Source organism: Papaver somniferum, chromosome 6 (genome assembly GCF_003573695.1).
Source record: "Papaver somniferum cultivar HN1 chromosome 6, ASM357369v1, whole genome shotgun sequence".
Lineage (NCBI taxonomy): Eukaryota > Viridiplantae > Streptophyta > Magnoliopsida > Ranunculales > Papaveraceae > Papaver > Papaver somniferum.
In genome coordinates, this window is record NC_039363.1 from 176426989 (window position 1) to 176435378 (window position 8390).

The following is an 8390-nucleotide window of genomic DNA, read 5'->3' on the forward strand; positions in this document are numbered from 1 at the left end:
TATCTCTCAAAATACTCTACGGATGTTCGCAAATTTCATACAATTGAAAAGCATTTTAAAACACCTACGTAACTAATATAAACATGCCTATCAAATTATACATATTTCATATATTATTTATAATTAACTAAAAGGATAATTCCGGAATATCTCATTGTTTAGTGATATAGGTCACTTATCATTGGGACAAAATCTAAAATCAAATAGATCACTTAGGAGTGGGACGGAGGGAGTATTGTAAAATTCTAAATCCTATCTTTATGTTTTGACTTACGTATACAGGTTAAACATCCACACCATTAAAAATCTTAAGAACACAGATCGTACATCTTTTTTCTCCACCCACATCTTTTTTTTCCACCACCACCTTCGCGGCTTCTCCTTCCAAGCCGACACCACATTGAATCCCTCTTTAGTCCTTTTATTGTTTATCTACTATAGATACCACGAAAAGAACAGACGTGATTAAACCCTAAAATCAAATCTAAAAAAAAATACAAAATCTAAACCTAATATGTAATTTAAAGGGCGGTGTGATTAACATGTGGAGAAGAACTTAGTTTCATGAAGCATTGAATACAGTAAGAATTGGTTGTCGATCATTCCAAGTAAAATCAAATACTTGGAATGGAGTTTGTGGTTTGCTGGGACCTTCATATACAACTGATTTTTTGGATGCCATGTAGAACTAGTCGATCATCCTGGAATGACTTAGTAGTCTACATGCCGACGACTACAATTTTCTCTAGTTGTTCAAATACGAACGGCCAAAAATGGGATCAACGATCATCATTTTGGTTATCTTTATTGACTAGATTGGAGATATATTTTAATCAGTTTTTAATTTTTATAGGTGGTAAATTGGAAATATCTGAATTTCAAAGTGGTTTCACTTTCAAAATTGTCAAGGGTACAGGAAATAGGAAAAGTGGGGGTGAGAAATAGGGAAAACCTTATTAATAATGCATGGAAAAATAACATAACTATGTCATTTTCACGGTACACATCAACATTTATTTAACCAAAAAAAGTACACTCGGTCAGCACCACACATATTCATAAATTAAAAACAAAAACTAAAAATAAAATTAAAAATAAAATAGGGAAACATCATAAATCTACGTCATTGTCACCTGATCCGCGATTACACTTAGCCCGTGTAACAAGCCTTTCAATACTAGACGAGTTGAGTCTCGTGAGGATTTACAAAGAGGTGTACCCGCAAAACATGTGATGGAGGTGCTGATGTTTTTATATCTCGACTCCATATTGCTTCTTTGTAAATTCCGACTAATGGCGTCTGTTGCCGTTACAAATGGCGCATGGAATGTCGGATCACCACTGCGGGCGGGCGGGCGTTGCATTTCGGTGATGTGGATTCAACTAAAAACTTGAATCTTACCCTCCCACTAGAGTAAGCCTTACCACCATACATGTACTTATCAAACATGCAAATGCAGTGTGACAAGATTATTTTCCGAGACGCTGACCAGTGGGTTTCCATTCAACCCATCGGGAGAATGGCCTCTGGCATCTTGTATATTTTTTATCTGCGTGCTTAAAGAAAATAATATTACCTCCATTTGTAGGTAGTGAAAGGTCATAGCCTTTGGTTGCATTGATTGAAAGAGACAGGAAGAGGCGCAGTTGGCTGCAGTGAAAGGTCGAGTGACTCAAGTCTTTGTTTGCCACAACATTTGTTTATTACCTACCTGCCCGCACGAGTATTTCTGGCTTCCTTGACTGCTCCTGCCAAGCAGTAATCAGAGCCTAAGAGCCACAATAGCATGTACAAGGACTCGGATGGATTCGAACCATCATCCTCTTCAAACCTTAAGAGATTTGAGCGCTCTTACCATCTTGAGCTTACAAGTCCATTAGTTAAAACTAACCAAATGGGCTGATAGTGAGATATTTTGGCTGATAAACGAGCTACTGCAAAACCCATCCAGATTTTGTCAACGATGAGTAATACTCAACAACAATTGCTTCAAAGATATTTCTGCCCTAATCCTAAGACCCGAGAGACATGCAACTATGTAAGCCAACAAAAGTGAGCTGATCACCTGATATTTAGCTCATAAACAAGCTACAGCAAAATCCGTCTTCAAAGATTCCCATAATCCGTCTTCAAAGTCTTTGTTTGCATTTGTATATTACCCGTCTGCCCTGTATTTCCAGCTTCCTTGACTGCTCTTGCCAACCCTAAAGAGTCATCTGACCAACCCTACGAGCCACAATAGGATGAACAAGGACTAGGATCATCCTCCGCAAACCTTGAGAGGTTTGAGGGGTCTTACCATTTAGTTCGATAGACTAACGAATAGGTAGTACGATATTTGGCCGATGGTAATAATTTTATGCAAGCCCAAAAAATCGAGTTGATCGGATGTTTAGCTGATAAACGAGCTACTGCAAAATCCATCCGAAATTTTTTTGTCAAAAGAGTTGTAATGGCGTATTTCTATCAAAGCATACTCCACTACACTGTTTTAGAAATCAAAATCGGCCAGACCATAAAAATACATGCGCATAAGCAGAACCTTTATAATATTTTAGAAAAACTAGTTCTCCAAGTTCTCTTAATAATCCAGGTAAATTACCAAAAGCACAAAGCACAAAACAAGCAGAACCTTTATAATACTTTAGCAAAAATAAATCTTTAACTTCTCTTAATAATGCAGGTAAATTACCAAAAGCACAAACCACAAAAAAAATCTCTTAATAATCCAGGTAAATTACCAAAAGCACAAAGCACAAAACTGTTGATCAGACCAATTGTAAAATTTAACCTTGTTTACCACCCAAAACTCCAGATCAATTGATGCATGAATGGCCCACAAAAGAACATAATCTGCAACATCTGCAAGAGGGGATCCTAAAAATCAACTACAAAAGTTTACCAGCCGATACTAAGCAGCACTTGAACTTCAGGCAGTTATATGTGCAACAGTTTCAAACGAAATGCCAAATCCCAACTTTCTTTCAGCAGTTGCCTAAACATCGATGACAATTTTATCCGTGTATCATCTATAATAGCTAACAGAATATAACTGTACCCACCCAGCTTAAGCAACAAACGCTTCAACAATGAATCAACCTTGAAAGTTCATACAGACTTCACAATATTTAACAACCCACGGGGCTTTTACTTGTTTCAGGATGACCAGCGAACTTTCTTTTTTCGCAATAAAATAAAGCAACAACATACAACTTATAACCTACACATGTTCTGATAATTGAACTAATTAAATGAATTTTTTGTACACAACTTAAAATCTTAAAAATTGCAAGATTCCTTCATTAATATTATATTTAATATCCAACAAATCGAGCAAGAAATAGAATGTAGAAATTTGTATGAGTGCACATCAAGTAATGAACTTTTAAATCTAATAGGTTTCGCAAAAGAGTACACATAAAAGTGCACATGATTGAGCTTGTAAACAAGAAGTTGCGGTGCGTCTTCAAATTGGTATGGTACACTTTTGTGTGTTTTGAACCTAACTAATTTCAATTCAAACAAATTTTGAAAATTTTGAGCATTGACAAAACTGAGCTCATGTTGGCATCGAACAAAGCAGTAACTACTTTTCAAAGGTCATCTAATTAGAGTGATCTACTAGTATGAAATCTTAAGAATTAAATTAAGTGCGGGTATTTTGTTATGTACCTTGAGCTGAAACTGCAGCGTTGCTGTGAAATTCCTTTGAGATTCATCACCGGTGGGATTGGATAATCGTTATTGTTGATAGTGGAGTAACACGTTTGAGACAATTCAAGAATCGTAGCAAGAGTGACAGCACAGACACACAACAAGAGAGAACCCGGGCAAAAAAGACCCCGTGCGAACTCCCCTGCTAAACCACAAATCAATTTTTTTTTATTAGGGTTTGGTTGACCTGCCAAGCAAGCGCACCTGTCATGGCAAAGGTCGGGATGACAAAGAAGATCCGATACACAATACTCTGTACATAGAGATGTTGCATCGATCTCTTTCACATCTCATCTTTTAACCTCAAATCCTCACCAATCTATCATCAATCAATCAATCAATCAATAAATCAGCAAGCCTCCGGATCTCTCTTCACATCATTGAAATGAAGAATTACTGATATACACCATATAGATTCACCTCTGCTTTCTCATCTGAAACCAAGATCCAACTTCTAAACCAAAGAAACATATAAACAGAACTGTCCATCTTAATTGATAGAATCCTCGCCATCTAATCACCTGCAAAACCAAAAAAAATAAACACAAGAGACCACAGACAATCTAAAATCAATATAAATCGAAGAAAAACTAAGAAACTCAACGGAAAAACGATTTGGAAAACCAGATCTGAGACACAAGAGACCACGAACAATCTAAAATCGATATGAATCGAGGAAAAACTAAGAAATTCAACGGAAAAACGATTTAGAAAACCATATCTGAAAAGAGAAAACCTAATGAAATCTTCAAAAAGTTGTATCAAACTTTCGATCTTCTATAGATGAAAACCTAAAAATCAGTTTACGAAATCCTATGAAAGAGATCAAAATCTGAGAAGAAATGAAAATGAAACAGGCGGAGTGAAGGAAAACAGAAAAACCCAATATCTAAATGGAAGAGAAAACCCAAATTTATTGAAAACCTAAAAAAGGATAAACGGATGCGATTAAAAGGTATTGTTGGGAATTAAAGGACGAGATCAAAACAACGAATTTTTAGGTGGCTTCTTGCTTTTTCTAGTCGGTTGAGTATTCTGTTTCCAACGCGATCACATGTTACACGCCACATGTATTTGCCTCATGGGCCACTTTGTGTTTTATGACCGTTCGTTTTTCTGCCTGGATAGCACCTGGTAAAGTCAGTCTTATCTTTCTTTTTTTTCAGATTTTGATTAGAGCATCTCCGGGTTAGGGTCTTAAAAAATGATGTCACATCTCCCCCTTTAATGAGCGCAACCCAAATCAGAAAATGCTAACCAATTTTGATGTATGCACGTACTTTTCGTTGGTGAACGTATTTTAAGTTGTCCCGTATATTTGACAGGTGTCGTATATTTGACAGGCGCCGTTGGATCGTCTCCTTCTCAAACTAAGCCCGTTTGATCTCTCCTCTTATTAGCAGCAGAACCAAATATCCATCCAAAATTTTCTTCTCTCCTTTGCGATTTGGGGATCTCAGAAAACGCAGACTGTGACGATGACCATATATCTCTATCCATAGGAGTAAACCCTGTTCTTCGACTTCAATTGATTTTCTGTGGTAATTGATTTTTTTCTTTTTTAGCAATTTTCGATTCTGTGAATAGAAATTGAAATTAGGGAAAGTTTTATGATGGTAGTGTTGAATTGTGTGCAGTTGTGTAATTCAGTTGTAGTTGAGCTTAAATTCTTGAAAAACCCATTTGCATCACACATATGTGTAGGGGGATTTTGGCGCTATTCCTTGGATGCTTAATGCATTATATTTGATTTCTAATTTGAAATGGGATCTCTAATTTGATTTCTTATTGCTCATTAAAAGGGGGAGTTGGGTATGGGTTTATTCTACTTAGATTCATTTTATTTCAGATTCCATTTTCATATTTATTTGTTCATTTGTATAAACTAGAATATGACCCGTGTCGTAACGGTCTGGAATTAGATCAGCCGTGAAAACAAAGATCTTGAAAACCGGTGGGGACCCATATTTTCTTGCCACTCAAAATATGATGCCTAGTTTTAGAGGGAGCATCAATAGTATTTGGTAGTGGGTGTTGGTGCCCTAGTTAGCAATTCGGGATTCGGCAAACGTACGAAACGGCAAACGTACGAGTATTATACGGTTTTGTAAAATTCAGATTCGGTCCAAAATTCGGTCAACGGGACGTGATTCGTCATCAATTCGGAACGGCATACGTACGTGTATAATTCGATTTATAAATGTGAGTTCGGCTCTGAAAATTCGGTATCTATATATAACAAATAATTTGTATTTATAAGGTCATAGACCAATTTTTATGCATATGTGTGAGTTATTTAAGGAAAAAATAAACTCAATATGATGATATTAATAATATATACAACATTAGTTATCCAAAAGGACGTCGTATAGTGGTTTAGATGCTTGGTTAGTGAGTTTGAGATCTCTCTCACCTTCACCTTCAAATCTCTTCAGTCGTTTTTGTTTCATAAAAATTACAATACGTCTAATATTCGGTCGTGTATGTTCGGGAGGCAGTAAAGCCCAAAAAGTGGAGTCTTTGAAAAGTAAAAGCTAAAGAATTTATGGCGAATTAAGCAGACGTATCATTCGGGATACGTAAAACTCGTGAACGATTCGCGAATAATCCGGGAATGCCACATAATACGCGACTTGGGTTCGGAGTTGCAAACGTACGCGAATAAGACGGTAAAATTCGTGATACGGAAAAATTCGCGAATGATTCGCGAATCATTCGCGAACTTACTAACTAGGGTTGGTGCTTCAACATTACCTGATAAATCAGCACTCAAATGTTATAAAACCATTTCAAAGAATATTAAAGTGAATAGGCTTGGCTAATTGATAATATGTGTTCAAATGAAGGTCAAATAAATTTAACTACCAATAATATGTTTTACATTTTATTGGTAAAGCTTCGTATATATAATTGGTCTAACACAACCTAATTTTATTGGTAGTTGCAAGTAGCCGAACCCGCCCTATCTGCATCAATGTAATACACAATGAAAAATTATTTTCCAAGATTCTTTCTTGGAATGAAAGATCTTGGTCGATGGTGGATATCCAGTAATATGTTACCAAAATAAAGAAGGTATATGAAGAAACGGTTTTATATTTATGCATGAAAATAATATGCATCTTGCTTGCTTTTGAATTGCAGAGATTGTTTGCCTTTAATTTTAGCTAATTTCAACCTTAATTTAATCTATCCCATTTTTATTTTTAGCAGTTTTTTTGGTTGTGTGCTTAGTTACTTTCTGGAGTGTGTTGTTACATCCATTCACAGTTTCTGAAATCTCTATATTTATTCTAGTATATCATAGACAACGATTTTATTTTCTCCTTAAATGCAGCGGCTTTATTTGGCTTTATTCACAGTGCATGGGTCCAATGGTCTCTGAAGGTGTAAATGTGAATCGTCTGCATAAGAGAGTTGATAATCACCCGTTTATTCTGCAGGAACGGCGTGGATAATCAATCCTTCTCACTATGATGATCAACACAAACATATTTAGTGGTGAAAACCTCTATAAATCCAGTGCCAATTTGTTATGGAATCCTTCAACAAACGTTGAACTCTCTTGATTCAGATCTGATTGATAATTGCAGGCACCTTTACCAATTGACCCGTTGGTTGTCCAGAAAGAGGATGCATAGATGTGTAAGGCATTCGACAACCCGTGAAGCTTGGATTAACTTGCTTCTAATTTTTATACACAGAAAGAGTTATTTGGTAGTCCAGCTCCACATTCAACGGCTCTTCAAAAGCTGCAACAACCTTCATGGACAATACTTTGGACTTCACTGTCTAGGGCAGCAAAAAGGGTGGACCCGATGTGGTCTGTGACCTAGATTCGGAGAAGATACCTGCACCATTTTTTTTAAATATATATTTTATGGGATCAATACTTGTCTACAACATGAAAATTTAGAAAGGGAACGATTTAGGGAACCTGGGTATAGGTTCTGCGACCTTGTTTTCACACCTGGATATACGTTAAGCGAATATCAATTTTTGAGTTGACGGAATTTCCAAATGAGCTTCTTCGGTTCAACGTCATGCAATTCATCCCCTGATTCAGATATAAATAATATTTGATCAAGTCAGATGCTAGATTGTAATAAACATATGGTTGTTACCCTAAAATCAAACATAAGTGTAATTTACTTAAGTCAGTGAATGATTATGATAATTTGAACATGGTATTCAAAATATAGCAGATATGCGACATCTAACAGAACTCTCAAAAAATCTTTTATGGTAAACAAAAATTGCCCCTGCATTTTAGAGAAGCCCCTTATATTCCTGGTACATACATCATTATCATTGCACTAAAAGAAGATGATTTGTGAATGAGGTGCTCTGACCCGTTTCTGCCCTTAAGGGTGCAGTAAGAATGAATTGTCCTACAATGACCAATTTAACTCAAAGAAAGAAGATGGCCTTCCATTTTGTGCTTTCTTCGGCCTCGCCAATATGGAAGAAGGTTTTGTAGGTGTTTGCGGGACGTCCGGAAGGGATGTTGACAATCTAGGAACCCATTCGGAAAAAAAATGAAAGAGTATGGACTACATAAAATTGGAAACAAATAGTAAGCCAAAAACACTTGACGTAATCAAATATAGATGGCCCTTTTGATGGAACGCCACTTAATAAAGTCTGAGACGAAGAACTTTGTGACTACTTTTTA

The 8390-nt window shown here is 36.3% G+C and overlaps 1 long non-coding RNA gene across 2 annotated transcripts; it reads right to left on the reverse strand.

Annotated features, from left to right (window-relative positions):
- Nucleotides 1-942: 942 nt before the first annotated feature.
- On the reverse strand, nt 943-4599 carry LOC113290213. 2 transcript variants are annotated; one of them, XR_003331500.1, is made up of 3 exons: nt 3674-4599; nt 2067-2412; nt 943-1935 (listed from the first exon to the last, which is right to left on the reverse strand). It is a non-coding gene; the product is annotated as an uncharacterized LOC113290213 (long non-coding RNA). The 2 variants fall into 2 exon arrangements; XR_003331499.1 differs by having other exon boundaries at nt 943-2412.
- Nucleotides 4600-8390: the final 3791 nt, after the last annotated feature.